Source organism: Leopardus geoffroyi, chromosome C3, assembly GCF_018350155.1.
Source record: "Leopardus geoffroyi isolate Oge1 chromosome C3, O.geoffroyi_Oge1_pat1.0, whole genome shotgun sequence".
Lineage (NCBI taxonomy): Eukaryota > Metazoa > Chordata > Mammalia > Carnivora > Felidae > Leopardus > Leopardus geoffroyi.
Window position 1 is genome coordinate 83,348,219 of NC_059338.1, and position 21,821 is coordinate 83,370,039.

The following is a 21,821-nucleotide window of genomic DNA, read 5'->3' on the forward strand; positions in this document are numbered from 1 at the left end:
TGTGTTATCAATTATTTCAAGTTTAAATTTATAAGAGTAACAGAAGTCAGGAGGCAAAAGAGACGGAGAGAAAGTATCGGTATGAATCACTTCATCCTTTATAGTAAGAGGTTAATTAGTACTGCCTGAAAAGTTAAAAGGAAAAAAAAAAATGACACTAACTTAATTGATTTCATCAAGTTTTTACTTAGCCTTACGAGAGAGATGTTTGAGGAAATACTCTTGCTGGCAGTAGAGAAAAAAAAACATGAGCTAAGTTTGAGCAATTCCTTTGGTTTCACTTCGGTTTATCTTTCTTTGGTTACATTCAAGTGAAATTAAGTAAATGTTTTATTTGAATAAGCGTGTCAAGTATGATCTCTAGTTAACTGGCTATTTACCTACCTAAAATAGCCTTCCATACTTCTAACCCACTCATCTATGCACAGGGGTATCTGGAGTGACATCCACCAAGAGTTAATCTTGGTTATTTCTTGCTGGTGGAATTTTAGAGTGATTTGTTCTTTCTTCTTTGTGCTTTAAAGATTCTTTGTGTTTTGTTTTGAGAGGCAGACAGAGACGGGGAAAGCATGCACGAGTGGGGGACAGGGGCAGAGAGAGAGAATGTTAAGCAGGTTCCACCCAGATGCCACCCAGGCACCCCCTTTAAAAGGTATTCTTAAAAATTATCTTTTATGAGCATTTATCATTTAATAAGAAATGAAGTTATTATTTTCTTAATGTTTACTTTTGACAGAGAGAGAGCACGCAAGCCCTTTTGGGGGGGGGGGGGTGGGGAGGGGCAGAGAGAGGAGGCCAGGATCTGAAATGGGTCCTTCACGGTCAGCACGGAGCCCAATGTGGGACTCGAACTCACAAACCGTGAGATCATGACCTGAGCCCAAGTCAGACACTCAACCGACCGAGCGGAACCACCCAGGCACCCCTGAAGTTACTATGTTTTAGAGCCATATATTTCCTTAAGGTTTATATCCTGGCAAATCACTGTTTGTTGGTATCCTGAAATGCGAATTATCATTCAGTTGCAGTTGATGGATTGCAAGCTTGTCACGTGCCAAGTGTTCTGCAAAAGGTTTTCATAAACATGGCCGTTTTCTCTGAAAGTCATCACTTTCTGAGCATGTTCCCATTTTAAGGATGAGGAAATTAAGGCTCAGATATGTCGAGTGATGACATCACACATTTCCAAGCAACTAAGAGCATAAACCCATGGTTCAAATTCCACATTCATTCAGCAGTTTTGTACTGAGGGCCCACTCTGTCCCTGTGTATTATTTATTCTCCACCATGGCATAATTCCTAGACTTCCTCCTGATGACTAAAAATTTTGACTAAGAATTTCTTCTTTAGATGGTCAAAGGAAAGTATATGGCAGTATTTCATACCGATTCAGAGACTCTAATTCATAAACCATCCGAAAATAATGCCTCTGTTTGGCTTTCCATTCTTCTCTTTGAAGACGAAATAGTTACTGATTTTGCGTATACCCTGCAGATTTATTTTATTTAAAAAATAAAATATATTGAAATTGGCATCTGGGTGTTTGCGTACGATCCTCTCAGCTGCGTGTTTGCGCCTTGCGTTATTTTCTGCGTGTGGCTGTATTTCACGATTTCTAAAACAGTTTTTTAAAGAAGACTGTTAGACCCAAGCATGACTTCACAGTTTGTTTCACGCAATAAATTAAATTTTGATCTGTGATAAATAGCGAAACATAGATGCGTCACCATGTTTATATAAATGTATGTAGGATTGTGTCTTACTGACCTATCGCTGTGTATCAAATCACAGCCATAAGTTAAAACTTTAACAACAAAAATGTATTATCCCGCAGATGCTGGGTCAGGAATCCAGGCACAGCTTAGCTGGGTGTCTCTGGCTCACTCTCTCACACAAAGCCAGAAGCAGTATCTTGAGTGGGACAACCACCATGGTGCTCAAATGGGGTGGGACTGCCTCCAGACTAATCCGCGTGGCAGTGGGCAGGTCTCAGATCTTTGCTGGCTATGGATCAGAATCATTGGTTACTTAATCACATGGACTTTTCATAGATCTGTTCGCACCATGGCAGCTTGCCTCTCTCAGAATGAGGGATCTGAGAGAGGAAGAGAGACTCAAGATGGAAGTCACGGTCATTTGATAACCTCATTTCAGAAGCCACATTCAATTGTTTCTGCTTTATTATATTCAGTGGAAGTGAATCACTGGGGCGCCTGGGTGGCTCCGTCGGTTAAGCGTCTGACTTCTGCTCAGGTCACCATCTCACCACTTGTGAGTTCGAGCCCCACGTCAGGCTCTGTGCTGACAGTTCGGAGCCTGGAACCTTCTTCGGATTCTGTGTCTCCCCCTCTCTCTGCCACTCCCCTGCTCACGCTCTGTCTGTCTCCCTCTCAAAAATAAATCAACATTGGGGCGCCTGGGTGGCGCAGTCGGTTAAGCGTCCGACTTCAGCCAGGTCACGATCTCGCGGTCCGTGAGTTCGAGCCCCGCGTCGGGCTCTGGGCTGATGGCTCAGAGCCTGGAGACTGTTTCCGATTCTGTGTCTCCCTCTCTCTCTGCCCCTCCCCCATTCATGCTCTGTCTCTCTCTGTCCCAAAAATAAATAAACGTTGAAAAAAAAAATAAAAATAAATCAACATTAAAAAAAATCAAGAAAGAAGTGAATCCCTAAATCCAGCCCTCGCTCAGGGGGAGGAGGGGAATTCCACCAGGGTGTGAAGAGCTGGACATGGGGGTCATTGAGAGACATGCTCACCACACACACTGGAAAGCCACGTATGAAAATGTTAACACTGGCTGCCCCAAGTGCTGGGTTGGAATCATGGGGCTCTTTTAATATCACTCTCCTTACTTCTCTGCTTGTCTAAGTTGACCATGGTGAAGAAGTAGAAAGGGGCGAAAGCACAGACTCTGTGGTTCAATTCTGCTTTTGTTATTCACCACCTGGATAAGACATCGCCTTGCCAAGCCTCAGTTTCCCCAATGCCTATTTCTTACAGTCGTCATGGAGAGCGACATAACCTATATGTAAAGCACTTACACAGTTGCACATTTTATGAGCTTCTTAAGTGTAGGCGTTGATCACTAAGGAATACATACTTTTTGAAATACGAAAAAAAAGGTGGGTACAAGTCATATGAGAACAAAAAAGCGTTATGCCATTTAACCTTGCACTTATGGTTTCACCAGCAGGGGAGGGATATGAACACCTAAGACACAGGAAAAGTGAGAGGGTACTCTATGCAAATGCTAAATTATGTAGATCAGACCATTAAATGAAGACACTAGAAATGGAAAATGGGATATGGGGCAGTTGTGGGGAGGGATACATTTCCGAGGAGGCAGGGCAAGCTGAGGATCTGATTCTGGTCAGTTCCTCTTTTGCTGAGTGGGTCCTCCAAGTCAGCCACTGTGGAGAAGGCGTTGAGCAAGGCAGAATGTCCGCCTCTTCAGAAAACTCATAGTCTAGAAGGCAGGGACATCAGTAAAGAGATCCTTGTAAGATATTTGGTGCCTTCAGAGATCGAAGCAAACATTTAATCAACAGCTATTCATCGAGCACCTACTATGTGCCAAGCATTATAGAAGATGCTAGAAACCACTGCCCTCAAAGAGTTCAGTGCGTAGTGCCAGAGAAGGATAATAAACAGGACAATGTAACAAATGCTAAGATGAACGGAGTCTTTTTTTTAATATTTATTTATTTTTTAGAGAGAGAGGTGGGGTGGGGGGAGCAGACAGCGAGGGAGACACAGAATCCAAAGCAGGCACCAGGCTCTGAGCTGTCAGCACAGAGCCTGATGCGGGGCTCGAACTCACTAACCGTGAGATCATGACCTGAGTCAAAGTCGGACGCTTAAGTGACTGAGCCCAGGTGCCCAGGGGCCCCCACAGAGAGTCTTTTTTTCAAAGAGATTCCATGACATGGGAGAGATGTGCGGTTTAGGAAGTCAAGGAAGATTTTGTCTGATAGGTCACATCTTAGCTGAAACCATGGTAGCCGAGCCAAAGGTTAACACAGGGGAGTTCTAGTCAAAGGGATATCTCAAGCACAGGGTGCTATGAGAGCCCAGAGAAAAAATGACATAAGTGACAGACTACAGTCTGGAGGGTTTAGACAGGTTCATCAAGGCCAGGTGATAGAGCGTTCAAAACCACAAACAACAGGAAACAGGGTGCCTTTCTAAAATTTGCAGGGAGCAATGACTTCGTGCAAACTCCATCTACGGACAGCCTTGTGTTTCCTTCTGAGGAAGTGTGAATCAAGGTGAGCTCAACACCCAGGTAGGAGGTGACCTTGACATCAGAGGTTGAATTCACCTGGAGCCATCCTTCCAACGATGATGTCCTTAAATGCCAGTGACCCTCCCCAGGCTAGAAGCCCACTGTAGCTCACTCTAAGTTCTGCAGAACCGCGTGATGCCTATAGAAACAATGAGTTTCATGCATCATAGAGTATTGAAGAGAATGAGAGAGAAAAGAGAACTGTCGAAACAAACAAAACCACACTGGGACTCAACTGGGGTCCTCGGAGAGGGCATGCTCCGCGAGGGAGGGGCCAATAGAAGCAGAGCAGAGCCAGGAACATCACAGGAGCAGTAATCGGTCCCCAGCCCAGTGGCACAACGGTCGGACACCACTATTCCGGCGCAGGGCCAATTTGGACCAGTTTCTTCAGCTTGTTGACCCCCGTTTCACACCTGTGGAGTAAATATGGTAGCCTCGATTTCACAGGGCTGCTGCATGGACAAAGCGAGACCGTCCTTATGAAAGAAGCAGTATCTACCTGTAAGCTTCTTTGACGATCATTATTTGAAAAGAGTGTCACTGTGAAGGCTTGGCCTCCAGAGTCCAAGCGTGGGTTCAAATCCCGGTCTTGCAATGACTAGCTGTGTGGTTGTAAGCACGTTACGTAACTTCTCTGGGTCTCCAATTCCTTGTCTGTAAAATGGGGGAAATAACAGCAGCTACTTCGTAAAGGGTTTTAGGACACACAAATGATTAATTTATTTAAGATGCTAACACAACGCAGGCGTATAGTCAATTCTCAGCAAGTATCAGCTATTACTGTTATTGTAACGGCTGTTGTTGTTATTGTAATAGTAACACCAGTACCATTTCTGGACTCTATGACCTTGGTTTTTAGAACATGCCGATGGGGGTAGAAAAGTACCGTATGAACGTAAATGACATTTAATTAGCTCCTCAAAGCCACTTCCTGTATGTTATGCTTTTCTCTTTTTTTTAAACGTTTACTTATTTATTTTTAAAGACAGAGATAGTGGGGCGCCTGGGTGGCGCAGTCGGTTAAGCGTCCGACTTCAGCCAGGTCACGATCTCGCGGTCCGTGAGTTCGAGCCCCGCGTCGGGCTCTGGGCTGATGGCTCAGAGCCTGGAGCCTGTTTCTGATTCTGTATCTCCCTCTCTCTCTGCCCCTCCCCCGTTCATGCTCTCTCTCTGTCCCAAAAATAAATGAACGTTGAAAAAAAAATTAAAAAAAAAATAAAGACAGAGATAGTGGAGGAGGGGCAGAGAGAGAGGGAGAGAGAGAATCCCAAGCAGACTCCGTCCTGTCGGCGCAGAGTCCGACGTGGGGCTCGATCTCACCAACTGTGAGATCATGACCTGAGCTGAGATCAAGAGTCGGACACTTAACTAAGTCCCCCAGCTGCCCCATATTTTATGCTTTTCAAATATAATAGCAAGTTTGCAGCATTATTTGCATATGAAATATGAGAAAAGAAAAACTTGGAAAAGTTACATAAATTTCTCAGGATCACACTCCAGAAGAGTCTATGCAAGGAGTGGTCTCAAAGTTCCTGGTGTTAAATTCAGGGCTTTTTCTGATAAGCTGAGCTATCTCTCTGTACTGGGTATGCTTTGCTTTAAAAAGAGTAATTTTGGGGCGCCTGGGTGGCGCAGTCGGTTAAGCGTCCGACTTCAGCCAGGTCACGATCTCGCGGTCCGTGAGTTCGAGCCCCGCGTCGGGCTCTGGGCTGATGGCTCAGAGCCTGGAGCCTGTTTCCGATTCTGTGTCTCCCTCTCACTCTGCCCCTCCCCCGATCATGCTCTGTCTCTCTCTGTCCCAAAAATAAATAAACGTTGGAAAAAAAATTAAAAAAAAAAAAAAAAGTAATTTTGATGGGGCACCTGAGTGGCTCAGTCGGTTGGGCGTCTGACTTCGGCTCAGGTCATGATCTCACAGCTCGTGAGCTCGAGCCTCGCGTCGGGCTCTGTGCTGACAGCTCAGAGCCTGAGGCCTGCTTCGGATTCTGTGTTTCCCTCACTCTCTCTACCCCTCCTCCACTCATGCTCTGTCTCTCTGTGCCTCAAAAATAAATAAACATTTAAAAAAAATAAATAAAAATAAAAACAATAATTTTGAGGGGTGCCTGGTTGGTTCAGTCAGTTAAGCTTCTGACTCTTGGTTTCAGCTCAGGTCGTGATTTCACAGTTTGTGAGCTCGAGCCCCATGTTGGGCTTTGTGGGGACAGAGTGGAGCCTACTTGGGATTCTCTCTCTCTCTCTCTCTCTCTCTCTCTCTCTCTCTCCCCCCCCCTCCCTCTCAAAACAAATGAATAAACTTCTTTTTTTAAAGAAGAATTTTGGGGCATCTCACCAGGATTTACCTTTAGGTTGAGCTAAAATCAAACTGTGTGGTGTTAGCGAGTCTTGTCATTCCTTTAAAATGCTTTTGTTTTCTCTGGGATTGCCTTTCAGATTTCTCCTCCAAGAAGAAATTTTCAATTAACCATTAGCTTATGTTGCAAACATTTGTTTTTAAATGCACTCATTCATTCTTGTAGGTGATTAAGGATGATGGGTATATAAATATACAAGTACATAAATGACAAGCCAAACCATGTACATATGGTAATTTAATTTTGAGATGAGTACCGTGTTTATGCACTTCTATCAGGCCGCCTACTTTTGATGAATGTGCAATTTCTTACCCACCATTTTATCACTGCCAACATTTAAGTAAATATCCAAAGTGCGGTGCTAGAGAAAGCCATCTATGCCATACAAATAATTTGCAGCTGAGGAAAATAAGCAGTAGGCCCTTTCTAGATTCTAAATCTGGTAAATTAGTTGCTCCCTGCTATACATGCAGCATGTTTAGCAGGTGTCCAGTGATTTGAACCATGCCCCTGGGGGCAGTGACATTGATCGTAGATGCGCTCATACATTTCAGAGAAAGTCCAACCATGTGTCTGAAAATTGCCAAGAATATCTCAGAAGCTGGCACAGATGAAACAACTTGAGAGTTATTTAAATAGAGAGGAGACCAAACCCAGATCAGTGAGATTAGCCATGAATGAAAGAAGAGGAAGAGCATTCCAGAAAGTAGGAATCAGATGAAAACTAGGATGGTTCTGTGCAAGGACCTATGGGAAGTTGTGTTGGTGAAGACAAAATAGCAGAGAGGAGACAGAGGTGGGCAAAGGCCAGGTTGTGGAGGGTCTTATGTGCTGCACAGAGGGATGGGACTTTACCCCGAGGCCATGGGAAAGTTTAAGTAAGAAGTGGCCTGGCCAGGTGTGCACTTCAGGTAGATCGTGCCAGTGAAAACGTGCCTTATTCCCACAGAAGGCTGGAACTCCCAGCATTCTTTGCTATTCATTCACTGTTGAGTGTGGTCTGAGGCTTAGAGAGCATTTCCAGGAAGCCAGAGACCTTCTGGGTTGCCAAAATCAACACCTAAAATCATCCCTGACTGTGAGTAAAGTTGAAATGTTAGTAGGTTTCATAGGGCTCACTGCTGAGGGACGGTAAGCCTTCAGATATGATGCAAAACCAGAATTGAGACTCAGGGTGGCCACACACTCTCCTAGGGTTTTTTGGCACCTCTCAGGGTGTTGGCTAGATCTGAGCTATTGTACAACTGTGGGTTTTGCAAACCTGACCTCATGAGTTCCTTTCCACACCTCACCCTGCAAATTCACCCCTCTATGAAACTCTGGGGTCTCAGGGTTTAAAGTAAAATTGAAAGTTCAAAAAAAACCACAAAAGACCCCTGCTGTCATCTCCTCCCCAAACTTCTCCTGCCTAACTATACCCTCTTCCTATATTACACATCAATTTCACAGATGTTGGGTTGACTCAGGTTCCGGATGTTGTACTGAAAGGACACTGGGCTTAGAGTCCAGGCACTTGGTTTCAGTTCTGGTTCTGCAGCTTGCTTTCTTTATTTTATTTTATTTTTTTAATTTTTATTTAGTTTTGAGAGTCAGAGAGACAGAGAGAATGGGTAGGGGAGGGGCAGAGAGAGAGGGAGACACAGAATCCGAAGCGGGCTTCAGGCTCTGAACTGTCAGCACAGAGCCTGATACGGGGCTCAAACTCATGAACCGTGAGATCATGACCCGAGCCGAAGTCGGACACTTAACCGACTGAGCCACCCAGAGGCCTCTGGTTCTGCAGCTTTCTGACCATCTGACCTGTCCATCCATTTAATATTTTTAGCCTCAACTTGCCCATCGGAAAAATAGGAAATTAGCTAGATGTTGCCTGAAGGAACTTTAAACTCTCTAATAGTCTGTGATGACCAGAACATCCTATTACTTGTCATTGGCCCAGATGCTGAAAAGTGATAAAATGAAACAAGCCACCATCCCCATCATCATGGTTCAGCCATGATGTTCAAAATAGGCAGGTATCCAAATGATGTCATGGGGAGATACTGACTGACATGGAAAACTCTTCAGCTCTATTGTCAAGTGAGAAAAAAGGCTACAGAGAAGTATAACATGATACCTATTTTTGTAAAATAAATGTATGCATAGAAAAAATATCCAAAGGACAATCTCAGTGGTCATCTCTGGTCATGAAATTTTCTTTGGTTAGTTAGTTTGTTTTGATTTTTTTTTTTTTACAAAGATTGTGCCTTATATTGAAGTAATAAATCTTATAAAATAGTGAGTTATTTTCTGGTGCATCATTATGGATCATTAACCATTCTTATGGGGAATTAGTGAAGACTTCACAGATAGTATGATATTTAATCTAAAATGTGATCATCAAATAAGAGTAATTTATTTCTTACCAACCTCTCTACTCATCCATCGTCCCATTCTCTTTTCCTAAATAGATGGTGTGGTTTCTTAGGGTTAGCATGACTTCCCCCACTAAAGCACACACTATTTGAAGGCAAAATGCAATTCTTCTGGTTCTACCATATCCTCTCTAAAATAGCAAGCATTTGTCCCTCATGATATACAGAGTAAATAAACTTGCGCTTATGATGAGGGTTTTGTTGAAGGTAGGCGTGTGATTAACACCCAACTCTGTGGGCACTTGTGCAAAAATCTGCGGTCTCCGATTTCTCAGTCTTCCAAATCTAAGGTCATGAGTTCACTTCCTGCATCTCTTAGCTTCATTGTCTCGTTTTGTGGCTCAAACCCAAATCCCAACAAAGTGTGGCAGTCACTGTACTGGAGAAGTGAGTAGAGATAGAGGAATAAACTAGCAAAGCACAAGGGACCAAAGATGTGGATGGATGGTCCTATTCTATGCAGAAGCAAGGAGTCATTAGGAGAGGGCAGAGAGATGGAAGGGATGGAGGGAGAAGAGAGAAAGGAAGAAATTTCACTTCTTGGATCTACACGAAAACAAGGTGAAATGAGTCTTGGGAAAAGAATAGTTGTCAGCTTCGCTTCAACTCACTACCATCTATCTACATGCCAACAATGCCCAAATGTGTGTCTCTGGCCTAGACCCATCTCATAAATTCCAGATTAGTATATTCAGCTCTGTGTTTGATATGTCCACTTGGATGCTTAACCAAACTCTCCAGCTCAGCATGTCCCAAATGGAATTCTTGATTCTTCCTCCCCAAACCTAGGCTATCTTGGAGCTTCTCCGTCTCAGTGGATACCAGTCTCATCTTTCTGGTTGCTTAGGCCAGACTCTAAAAATAGGAGTCAGCTGTGCTGTTTCCCTTTCAATTTGTCAGGAAATACTCTTGATTCTGTCTTCAAAAGGTATCAGAATCCAATCGTTCTTCACCAACCCCACCACTACCAGTCTGGTCCAAGCCATCATCATCTTTTGTCTGCATTACTGCAATAACCTCCTGACTTCCCCCCACCTTCTCTTATAACCCCTGTAGTCTCTTCTAAGCACAGCAGCTAAGTATCCTCTTAAGACATTTATGCCTCCCTCCTGATAAAAATGTTGCACTGGCTCCCCATTTCAATCAAATAAAACTTGAAGTTTTTTGTAGACAGTGGTCTACCAGACCCAATGTGATCTGGCCCAATGTGATTACTTCTCCTGCCTCATCTCACTCAGTTTTTGCCCCATGATTTTCCTTACCACTCCTCCTACACAATTATCCACTGACTGATTACTATTCGTTGTGGTGTGGATATAGTTTATCTTACTGTTGAGTAATATATATAGCTAATATTTGAAATTCCATATTGCATAACCATTAATAAATTATGTCTGCATATCGTATTTCATTGAATCCTCATAATAGTGTTGTGGACTAAGTATTCCTTTTCCCATTTTACACACAATATATCTGTCTTCAGAGAGGTTAAACAACTTGTTGAGGGTCACATGGTTGGTAATTTGTGTGCTCGTATTCAAATACAGGTCTACTTGACTCTAATGGGGAAAAGGAGGACTACATGTGGATTGATTTCTATTAAATTCAGATCCTTACATTAATAATCTCATTTAATTCCTCTTAATCTATCATTTTCCCTCCTTCTATTATGTCCTACTCCATTAGGCAAGGTTCTGTACATAGCAAATGATCACAGAATGTTGATGAGCATCATCATCATCACCATGTCATTGCAAATTCTATTTTGAGTCTTTGCTTCAGTCGTCATGGGTCATGTTCTATTTATTTCTTCATTCATGCACTAAATAAAGAGACTTGTGGGCAGCAAGGCTGGAGAGTTAAATTCAGTTGGGCAGTAATTGTTTGCGTTTCTTTTTCTACTTTCTAAAAATTGTTCTCACTATCTGCTCTGGGGCCATTCCCAAAGGAATTCTTGGTTCCTTGAGTTCCTACCTAATTCCCTTCCCGCCAGCCATGCAGTTATTCAACGTGCCAATTGTCTGTTCCCAAGTGGCCTCTTTGTTCTCTTTGGTAAACATCAGTATGATCTAACCATTCCCTAAATGGTCCACCTATATCCTTGAATATAATCCTTTTCTTTCCCTTTGCAGAAACTGTTCAGAGCTTGGCTAGTTATCTAGCCAAAAGTGCTTGTTTAGCACCTAATACAGGACAATCTTTTTTTTTTTTTAATTTTTTTTTTCCAACGTTTATTTATTTTTGGGACAGAGAGAGACAGAGCATGAACAGGGGAGGGGCAGAGAGAGAGGGAGACACAGAATCAGAAACAGCCCAGAGCCTGACGCGGGGCTCGAACTCACGGACCGCGAGATCGTGACCTGGCTGAAGTCGGACGCTTAACCGACTGCGCCACCCAGGCGCCCCATACAGGACAATCTTTGATTTAGGAATTGGGAATAGACAGAGATAGGACACTTGGTCCTGTATGGTTCATCAATGGAGAGAGATAAGAAGTGAGGTCGTTGTGGTCTGTTCCTGGGTTATAAATCTGAGCTGAAAGTTACCTAAGACATTGGTCAATCTCCATTTCACAGATATTAAAACTGAGTCCTAGATTTTTTGAAAGCAGTTTCCAGTTTTTTATACCAATTATTTTTATCCCAACAGGTTTTAAATTTCTTAAAGATTGTGTATCCATTTTTTAAAATACTACATTAAGCAATTTTAATGTTTCACAGTCTTGTTAATTGAAGATGCCAATTAGAGCTTCTAATTAGCATGAGGTTGTGTTGCTACACTAAATTGATTTCATTTCAGCAAAATTAGAAAACTTTGACATTTTGCTGATCCCATGCACTAATCAGAAAGCTAAACATAGTTTTTTCCATTGTAATCTCCACTGTGTGTGTGTGTGTGTGTGTGTGTGTGTGTATGCCTGGGGATTCAAGAAGTACAGTTTAAGAAAACTTGATAGGGTGGGAGAATAAGAATGCCAATGTCAAGACCAGAGCCTTGAGTTTTGTAGTGTACTCGTATCTTTTCATACATTATTCATTCAACAACCATTCCCTGAGCCCAGCTCTGCAGTGGCCATTCTTATATATAGTGTGACACAAAATGCTGCAGAAGCCTTCAAGAAGAAAGCTGGGACATATGGTCTTGTGAGCAGAAAACCATTCAAAGCAGTTGGACCAAGTGGAGGCACAATGAGCAGAGAGTGGAGGGATGGGGGAGGTAGGGAGGGATCGAATTTTTAAAGAATTTACATAGCATCCCAAGGAATTTGAACTGTATTTCATAAGCAGTAAGTGGCCAAGGAAGGCTCTGAATGAGGAAAATGACATGGTCAGTTCATATTTTCTAGAAGCAGCAATGTGGAATGTATTAGCATGGGAGAAGAGATCAGAGTAAGGAGACCAAATCAGAGTCTATCACGGTAATCTAAGCAAGAATGTATGAGAGCAAAAAACAGTGGGAAGGGAGAAGTAAAAGGGAATTGATATGAAAAATACTCAGTGTATTAGGTTGCACTAGAGAAGCAGGGAGGAGGAGTCATAAATTGTTGTATATGTCCTATCAGTCAATTTAGCAGTCTCTTTCAGCCTCCTTTTTGAGCTCAGCATGTTCCACGGGACCCTCTCCAAATTGATGTCAGTTTGTTAGACCAGAAGTTAGACACCCGACTCCAAATGGGTCAAAATTTCTTTTTTGGAAATCTTACAGTAAGTCATTGGAGCCTCCATTCACTGGAAAGTCTTGGAGATTAAGGTGGGCACCATAGAGACTCGAGGGCTAAAGGCCATATTGGGCTATGAACAAGTAGTTGAATGTAGTATCTTGGGTGGAGAATGCAGATGATTCATAAAGGAAGAGGGAAATAATGAAGGACCATGTCATCCCAGAGATGAGGCAGGAAGGAAGGATAGGGGAAAAGGACATGGGGACAGAGACAGAGACCTGCATAGTGCCTCATAGTGTCTGAATCATAAGAAAACAAATGGGAAATCATTCCTCCTCAGCAACAAGAAGACTTAGCCATCCCACCTGAAGAACGTGTTGAATGGAGTGTGTACTCCACTCTAGAGCTGTTCCAGGACACAGAAGAAGAGAACCTGGGAAAGACCTTAGAAAGCATTGTGACCCTGCTACCATAAGACCAAACATGACATAAAGAAGCTGTGGCACATAAGTGCTTTAGAAATGTGACAAATCAAAGTATTTGCCTATTTTTAAAGAAAGAGAGCCTTTCACAGGAACAATTGGGTAACCACAGCCATTATATTTACATATTCATTTAGCAGTAGTAAATTGTAATGCCACATTTGGGGGATTCGGGGTTTTCTAAAGAATGTCTGTGGTGGGAGAGTCACAACAAGTCTCACTGAGGAAAAATAGAAATGATATGTGCTGGCCATTGTTCCAAGTGGACACAAAATCACAGGAATTGGCAAGACATTTCCCACCCTGGAGAAGCCTGCATCCCAGAGGACATGACCGTATAATGCTAAGTATTTTGGTGGAATGTTGAACAAGAAGCCCTAAGACTCAAAGTAGGGTCACTTGCATGAGCCAAGGAGAGATGGAGAAGTATTTTCCAAGGAGGAGGCAATTGAGTTTTACAGGAGAAGCAAATGTCAAATGGACAACCAAACAGGAAGAGTTACCACACATTTCCTCTCAGTGGTATTTCATACATGTAGGCACTGATCTAAAACAAAACCCAAGCCTGTGGAAGCAGGGCCTATTTTCTTTTAATTAACTCCCTCTTTGGGTCCAACCCCACTTCACATATCTGGTGGTACGTTTTCATACGTTGGTAAACCCCATGTGAGCTTTGAAGTACAACAGATCTGCCCGTAAGATCTGCCCACTAATGGGAAATTCTGACATTTTCTAAGTGTAACTTTGAGCGAGCTGCTTAATAGCCTTGTGCCTCAATGTTATAAAACAGGGGCCACTACCTACTTTCACGGACGGTGTCAAGAAGCATACCATATAAAGTACGTAGAGTGCACAACGCATTTCTGGTAATACAGAAAAAAACTTGAAACAAGTTAATTAAGAACAAGCTTATGCTTTAAATCCCATTATTCCAAAAAATCACCTCAAAAATGTAAATACATTGACAAATGTGATTCATTCATTTACTCCCTCTTTCTGAAAATTATTACAGGAAGCTGAGAAAGGAATAATTTTACCTGTTACGTCTATTCAAACAAAAACACCTACCGCTCACACCTCACTAAAGCTCCCTCCCGGTGTTTATCCACCATACCTACAATTTTAAATGGCTTAAATTCTAGCACACATTTAATTATATCTCCTGCTTCTTTGGGGCTAACATTATTTACAGAAATTTTCTCTTTTGCTACATTTTCCCTTTTAATTATTGTTCAAAATTCTTTAGTACTGACATATCATAGTTTATTCAACTTGCTCTCTATTGTTAGATTTTTGAATTATTTGCAATCTTACGATGTTAACAATAACATTGTATTGCCTTCACTTATTCCATAAAGATTTATTGAGTGCGTACTACATACGAAACACTACCCTCACTGTGGATTCAGGAAATTTGTTCTGGCAGAAATTCCACTTGCAAGGAATTTTCAGTCTAGTAGAGTACAGCTAGATCAGCAGGTAGATAAACACATGCAATCAGAGGAATTACATGGTAGCTACAAGAGGTGCTAAGTTACTCTTCTAGAACAAGTGACTCTATTTAGCTAAAATTCAGGATTAGTTCAAGCAAAACACAGGGAAACTAAATTGGAATCGTTAGGACAGATCACACAAGGTCCTGAACTTGGAATTAGAGATCCTAGAATACTTTCTGTGATTGATGGGTCACCGTGCACTGGGGCATCATGGAATAATGGTTAGAAGAGCACAGATCCAACAATAAAATGTTTGTGAAATAAATCATGACATGTACAAATAACGGAATACCGTGAAACCATTAAATAAGCGGTAGAAGAATAAGTAATGGTTTGAAAATGACTTATAATGTTACTATACAGGGGGGCCTGGGTGGCTCAGTCGGTTCAGTGTCCAACTTCAGCTCAGGTCATGATCTCACAAACTGTGAGTTCAAGCCCTGCGTCAGGCTCTGTGCTGACAGCTCAGAGCCTGGAGCCTGCTTCAGATTCTGTGTCTCCCTTTCTCTCTGCTCCTCCCCTGCTCAAACTCTCTGTCTCTCTCTCCCTCTCTCTCTGAAAAATATATAAACGTTAAAAAAAAATAAAAAAAATAATGTTACTATACAGAAAAGTAAGATTATAAAGCAATACATCCAGTATGATCCCAATTTTGTATCAGAAACAAAATGTAGGAAAAAAGTGGGAAATATTTGCTTAGATTTCTTTGTGGTTGTTTCAGAGTCTAGGAATTATGAGTGATTTCATTTTCTTCTTTGTGCTTTGCTTTCATTTTTGTTTTTTTGTTTTTCATTTTTAAATTAAGCACTCAATATATCCCTAATAATTCAGCATCTGGATTGTTTCCAATTTCTATACTGGAAGTAATGGTTTAATTTTCATCCTTGTACATAAATATATGTATAGATCTCTGTTAATTCATGTAAGTGGAATTTGGGAGTCAAGAGGTATGCTCACAGGATTATATATTACTTTGGTATTAGAATTTTTAACTTAAAAAAAAAAGCCACGATAGAAGCAGGCTATGTTTGAAAGTGAATGCCACCATCCCTAGAATATAATCTCAAGCAAATTCTATTAGTTTCCTGTGCCTCGCTCTACTCTTTTAAAAAATTTTTTAACGTTTATTCATTTTTTGAGAGACAGAGAGGGACAGAGCATGAGTGGGGGAGGAGAAGAGAGAGAGGGAGACACAGAATCCAAAGCAGGCTCCAGGCTCCGAGCTGACAGCACAGAGCCTGACGCGGGGCTCGAACTCACAAACCGTGGGATCATGACCTAAGCCAAAGTGGATGCTCAACGGACTGAGCCACCCAGGCGCCCCATCGTTCCACTCTTTTAAATGAGGATGTTAATTGTTCTTCCTCATGGGGTTGTTGTAAACATTGGATGCATTAATTCCCGTAAAGACTTACAATGGCGCCCAGCACATAGTGAGTGCTCAATACATTTTAAAAATCATGAATTTGTACCATTGATAATACAACGAAGGTTTTCTTATTTTGTTTTCCCTGATGCATTTTTTGTCATTTAATGTGTTCTATTACGACAGTATCTCGCTTAAGTAATTAATCCTTTACTGAACCAATCCCCCAATTAATCTTTTATTCTCACAATTTCTTCCTATTGCCCCTTTAAAAAACACTCTTTAAGGATAATACTCAGGTCGTGAGATCTGAACCTTTTTTTTTTATTGCTCTTGATATGAAAGCGTATTTGTAAATATTCTCTAAAGTACCCAACCCCTGGTCACAATATATTTTGGCATGGAAGTGAGTTAGTAGTTCTACAGTGTCAAAATCAATTTTGAAGGAACACGGGATCCCTAAAGGATTTCAAGCTTCCCTTTTCAAGGGAATATTACAGCCGGAACGAGCGTTCCTTCCCAACACTTCCCTCTGGGGCCTCACGGAGCTACCAGATGAAAGCAGGCCACACAGGTCTTTTTCACAAAGTGGAAGGCACTCCCGTCAGAAGTAATTACTTATCACTCAAGGAGGTATCCCTTAAATTTTTTGGTTTTGTAGAACATAATCCTATCATGTGAAATACTCTGTTAAACAAAGCCTTACTTGCAAGGTGAGACTCCTTCAGCATTCAGAAGCACTCCATATGCTCTCAAAAGAGAGGAGTCCTTCTCGGAATTCTTTGCACTTCCCCCTACGTATCTGGAACTGATAGAAGAATCCCAGTGACTCACTGCAAGGAGCTGAGGACTGGAAGTCGGGGTAGCTAGATTTTAGACTTACTGCACTGCTAATTACCTGGATGACCTTGCACTCGTAGTTACAATGCAACTTCTCCCAACAACTTTCCATCCGTAGAAATGAGGCATAGAATCAGCTGATGTCCAAGGTTCGGTTTGGTCCAACACACTTTTCCTTTTTTTGTGGTTTCTTTCTAGACTTGGCTCAGCATCAGGAATGCAGAAATCAGTCATTAAATATTACAATGGAACTCCCCTCAGCACTTAGAGGGAGAGGGCGAAATTCATGTGCTAATATCTTCTTCCTTAACACACAACCCGTGTTTATGAGGTACCTACCAGATGCTGGTACTTTTACATGGTGGAAACACATTAGGAGCAAAATAGAAACAGTCTCTGTCCTTTGAAGTTTACAGCACATCAGATAGTGACACAAGGGATGATAATTAAGTTTGATAGGTACGGCGACCTCAGGGGTAACCAGCTTTGAGAGGCCATGGTTCTAAAGCTGGACCAACAGTAGAGGAGACGCTGAGGTATCGGTTTCTTTAAACAACCTTCCCTAGCCATTCCCAATACCCTTAGCTCAGGCTAAGGACACGTGCCTCCTTGGGGCTCTTACAGCAAGCACCCTGCGTTTACTGCCATCTGACCCATCAATACGTTGCATTGAAAATATCTGCATTTATGTGTCTACCCCACTAGACGGTACCATCCTCAAGAAGAAGGACCATTTCTATTTCATTTTGTGCCTCCACCTATGACCTCTACTTTAGCACACAGCACAGATCTTGACACCTAGTTAGCCCAGAAAAAACGTTTGTTGAATAGACACAAGGCCTAATCCGCTCACAGTTTGAGAAGAGCAATGACTGATGGTGGAACTCAAGATATAATCAGAGTTCAATCAGCTCAAGAGTCAAGGTCCAACTCAGGCCAACCAAGTACTGTTATACTTAGAGGATACCCAAATACAGGCAATTCTTTGATTATCTCCATTCTCATGTAGAGTGTTCTTTTATGGCCATATATCTTTAATTTCCCCCCTTTGAAAAGCTCCCTTAGAGCACGGAAGCCTAAAGAGATGATGTTGGCCAAGCCCTTTGACCTCTCTGCAAGAAGGTGAACACACACACACGCATACACACACACGCAGAAGATCCTGACATTCCTCGGGCTTTTTCTTTTCCATATTGAGATCTTATCAACAGGCGGTCCTTCTCATTTCAGGATATGTGTCTTTAATAAACTCAGTAGAAGGACAAAATAAACCAACGCACTCAGACACAACTCCCAGGCACCGGCAGCCTCTTGCTGTTGTCTAAAAGCAGACGAGCAGCATTGCAACCGACTTCTGCGGCACCTCTGTCGGGCAACCTTTTTCCAACTTGAATCAGAGGGGAAGCCAGCTTCATGTCTGGGGGTCTGAAGGTTCGTTACCGGCTAACACCTCTGCTTCCTCCATCACCTGGTCCTGGTCTGTCTCTCCTCCTTTCATTTCTTTAGTTCCTCCTTGCTCTTGATAAGCTATGTCTCTGTTCTCCCCGAAAGCCTGGCTTTCTTCCACCTCCTTGCCTTTGCACCGAATGAACTCTGGCACCAATACTCCCCCACTTCCCAAACCATCTGCATGCCTTCAAGTCTCTCCCATTTTCAAGGTCCAACTCACAGAGCAAATGCTCCAAAATGTCTTTTCTCAATGCTTCAGCTTAATATAGCTTCTCCCTCCTCTGAGCTTTATATGGAACCCTCTATTTATATATATTCTTCTTATAACTTCCTGCCTGTTCTGGGAGTTCACGGACTGGCCTTATCTTCCCTGCTGGCTGCAAGTTCCCCGAAGGATGATTCATTGCCATGTTCCCAGCACCCAGCACGTGAAAGACGCTCAACACACTGGAGACTACGGCATGGATTAGTAGGGCCCCATCTTGGATTTCTCGTTCTTCACAGTAATAGATGAATCTGGTGTTTGCAAGGAAACGCGATAGGCTTAGTTGCTAAAGAATGTCCCAAATTGTGTCCTTTGTCCTCTGTGGTCCGCCCCCACGTAGGCTGATTCTTGAGTGGAAAACATTCGATTCCAAGGGAACAGTGTGAGCAAAGGCACAGGGATGTGAACAGACATTGACTCTTCCGTAAACTGTCGTGTGACTTGAATGCAGTCTTTACTGGGAGAAGAGATACCACTGGAAAGATACAGAAAGTTTCATGGTAGACACACTCACACGTCCCACAAAGGGGCTGGAACTTTATCCAATGACAACTGAAGGGAGTCACCACAAGATGTTACGCATGTGTGGGTTTTTAAAAATTTTTTTAAAGTTTTTATTTATTCTGAGAGAGAGGGAGTGAGCATGAGCGGGAGAGGGGCAGAGAAAGAGGGCGAGAGACGGAATCCCAAGCAGGCTCCACACTATCAGCACACAGCCCAAAGCGAGACTTGAATTGACGAACCATGAGATCATGACCTGAGCCAAAGTTGGACGCTTAACCCACTGAGCCACTCAGGTGCCCTGCACGTGTGTTCCCGAAAGATGACCCTGGATAGCATGTGAATAAGAGCCTAGAAAGGGACAAGGTGACAAGCTAAGAGAAAGTTCATTGTGATTCACTGATGGTACAGTTTCTTCTGACTTACCCTGGGGTAGAACAGGAGAAAAGGCAAATCTGTACAGGATGCAAACACCTTTTCTGCAATTAAAAAAAAATCTGCAAAACACAAATGAGCTAACTGTACACGGAAGCCTTCAAAAACCAAAGCGACACACACGTGTAAGCTACGCGTCCCCTCAGGCTGAGGGAAGAATGCAGCTTCCAATTAAGTCCTGTTTTGAGGCACATCATATTTATTCATTTTATTCACACAGTGATTTACATCTATTTTTATATGAAACATCCATTGTTCCCCAGACCATGGGGAGGAGAAGAGTGCTCCAGAAGCTTGCGGAGTTGAGGGAGAGGAGCAAATCACAGATGGATAAATTCTAAAGTGTATTTTAAAGTAAAAGTCCAGGGGCGCATGGGTGGCTCAGTCAGTTAAGTGCCGACTTCAGCTCAGGTCATGATCTCACAATCTGTGAGTTCGAGCCCCGCGTCAAGCTTTGTGCTGACAGTTTGGAGCCTGGAGCCTGCTTCGGATTCTGTCTCTCTCTCTCTCTCTCTCTCTCTCTGCCCCTCCCCTCCTCTTAAAAATAATTAAACATTAAAAAATATTAATAATAAAAGCCCAAAGAATTTTTGTTCCTTTTCGGCTCAAGTCTTCATGCTAATGTGTCTTTTGGGTAAATTTTCATGCATTTCTGTCCTGGGATTTGTGGCCAAACCCAAGGTAAATGACTAGTGTTTACTGAAGAAGTTATTCTCCTTCATCTTGGTTCCCTTTTTTCTTCTGTTTTGGATAATCTACTTTCCTGTGGCTGCCATTTTGAGAGTTCTAAAAATAATATGTAAAGAGAGCTGATCAGTGAAGAGAAATCTGAGGTGAAGAAGGAACTCAGAATCAGTACCTTGAATTATTGCAGTTCTTTCTTCTTGACTAAGAAAACTGAAGAATATTTGACTGATGAAGGTCCATATGGCAGAAACTCTTGTCCAAAATTTACTATGAATTCTCTAGACTCCGTTTTCCCACCTAATAAGTGGGTTGACAATAACACCATCTAAGCTTTGGAGCACATTACTCTATATTCTCTATCTCAGGGGTCAGCAACCACAGTTTGTGGACTAAATCCCTCAAGCCACTTGCTTTTGTATAGCCAGAGGGCTAGGGAAGAGTTTATACATTTTAAAATAATTTGGGGAAATCAAAACAATAACGGTGTTTTGCGACACATAAAAAGGTTATGAAATCAAATTTCAGGATCCATAAATAAAATCTCCTTAACATACAGCATTCATTCACCTATTATAATACTTTCCAGGGATGCCTGGGTGGCCCAGTCAGTTAAGCATCCGACTTCAGCTCAGGTCATGATCTCACACTCTGTGAGTTCGAGCCCCGTGTCGGGCTCTGTGCTGACAGCTCAGAGCCTGGAGCCTGCTTCCGATTCTGTGTCTCCCCTTCTCTCTGCCCCTCCCCTGCTCCTTCTCTGTCTCTCTCTGTCTCAAAAATAAATCAAAACATTAAAAAAATTTTATAATACCTTCCACCATAGGGATATCAGGCTGCCATAACAACATACCGTAGACCAGGTGGCTCAAACAAAAATATATATATATATTTCTTACAGTTCTGGAGCCCAGAAGTTCAAGATCAAGGTGCTGCCAGATCCACTGTCTAGTGAGAACCCTCTTCCTGTTTCACAGACAGCTGTCTATTCATTGTGTCCCCAAAAGGTAAAGAGCAGAGATAGATCTAGTCTCTCTCTCTTGCTTTAGGGACACTAATCCCATTGTAGGGGATCCACCCGCATGACCTCCTCTAAACCTAATTGCCTTCCAATGACCTCAATTCCAAATGCCATCACATAGGGGGGAGGGTGGGCAGGGTCTCAACACATGAGTTTTGGAGAGACACAAATCTGCCCACAGAGTGCAGTAGCTGCAACGGAGACCATATGGCCGGCAAACCCTCACATAGTTGCTATCTGGTCCTTTACAGGAAAACTCTGCTGACCTCTGTTCTACGTTTTTAACAGCCCTATGAGTGTTCCCCCCTGTTTTGCCATTTTACAGGTGAGGAGACTGGAGCACCAAGAATGACTTGTCCTAGTTGACTGTCACACAGCTAGGAAGTGGGTTCAGGATCTGCACTGCCCAGACAGACTCCAGAAGGTTCACTCTCATACTCTATATAACACTGTCTTCCTAATATTCTGGGCTTCCCCTCGAAGCCGCCACTCGGAACCCCCTGAATGAATTTCAAGTTGAAGCCCCATTGCCTCTAAGAAGAACTTCTCCTCTACCCCAGCCTCTATTT

The 21,821-nt window shown here is 42.6% G+C and overlaps 1 long non-coding RNA gene across 13 annotated transcripts in view; it reads right to left on the reverse strand.

Moving 5' to 3' along the window:
• Positions 1–3,797: 3,797 nt before the first annotated feature.
• Positions 3,798–21,821, reverse strand: part of LOC123585459 — a 371,435-nt gene continuing 353,411 nt past the window's right edge. For 8 of the 13 annotated variants that reach the window (XR_006706187.1, XR_006706184.1, XR_006706185.1 and 5 more), the window contains one exon: positions 3,800–4,941. This is a non-coding gene — a long non-coding RNA (uncharacterized LOC123585459). Of the gene's footprint in view, positions 4,942–21,821 lie in introns of all 13 variants that reach the window. The other 5 variants (XR_006706192.1, XR_006706181.1, XR_006706180.1 and 2 more) reach the window with 3 other exon arrangements.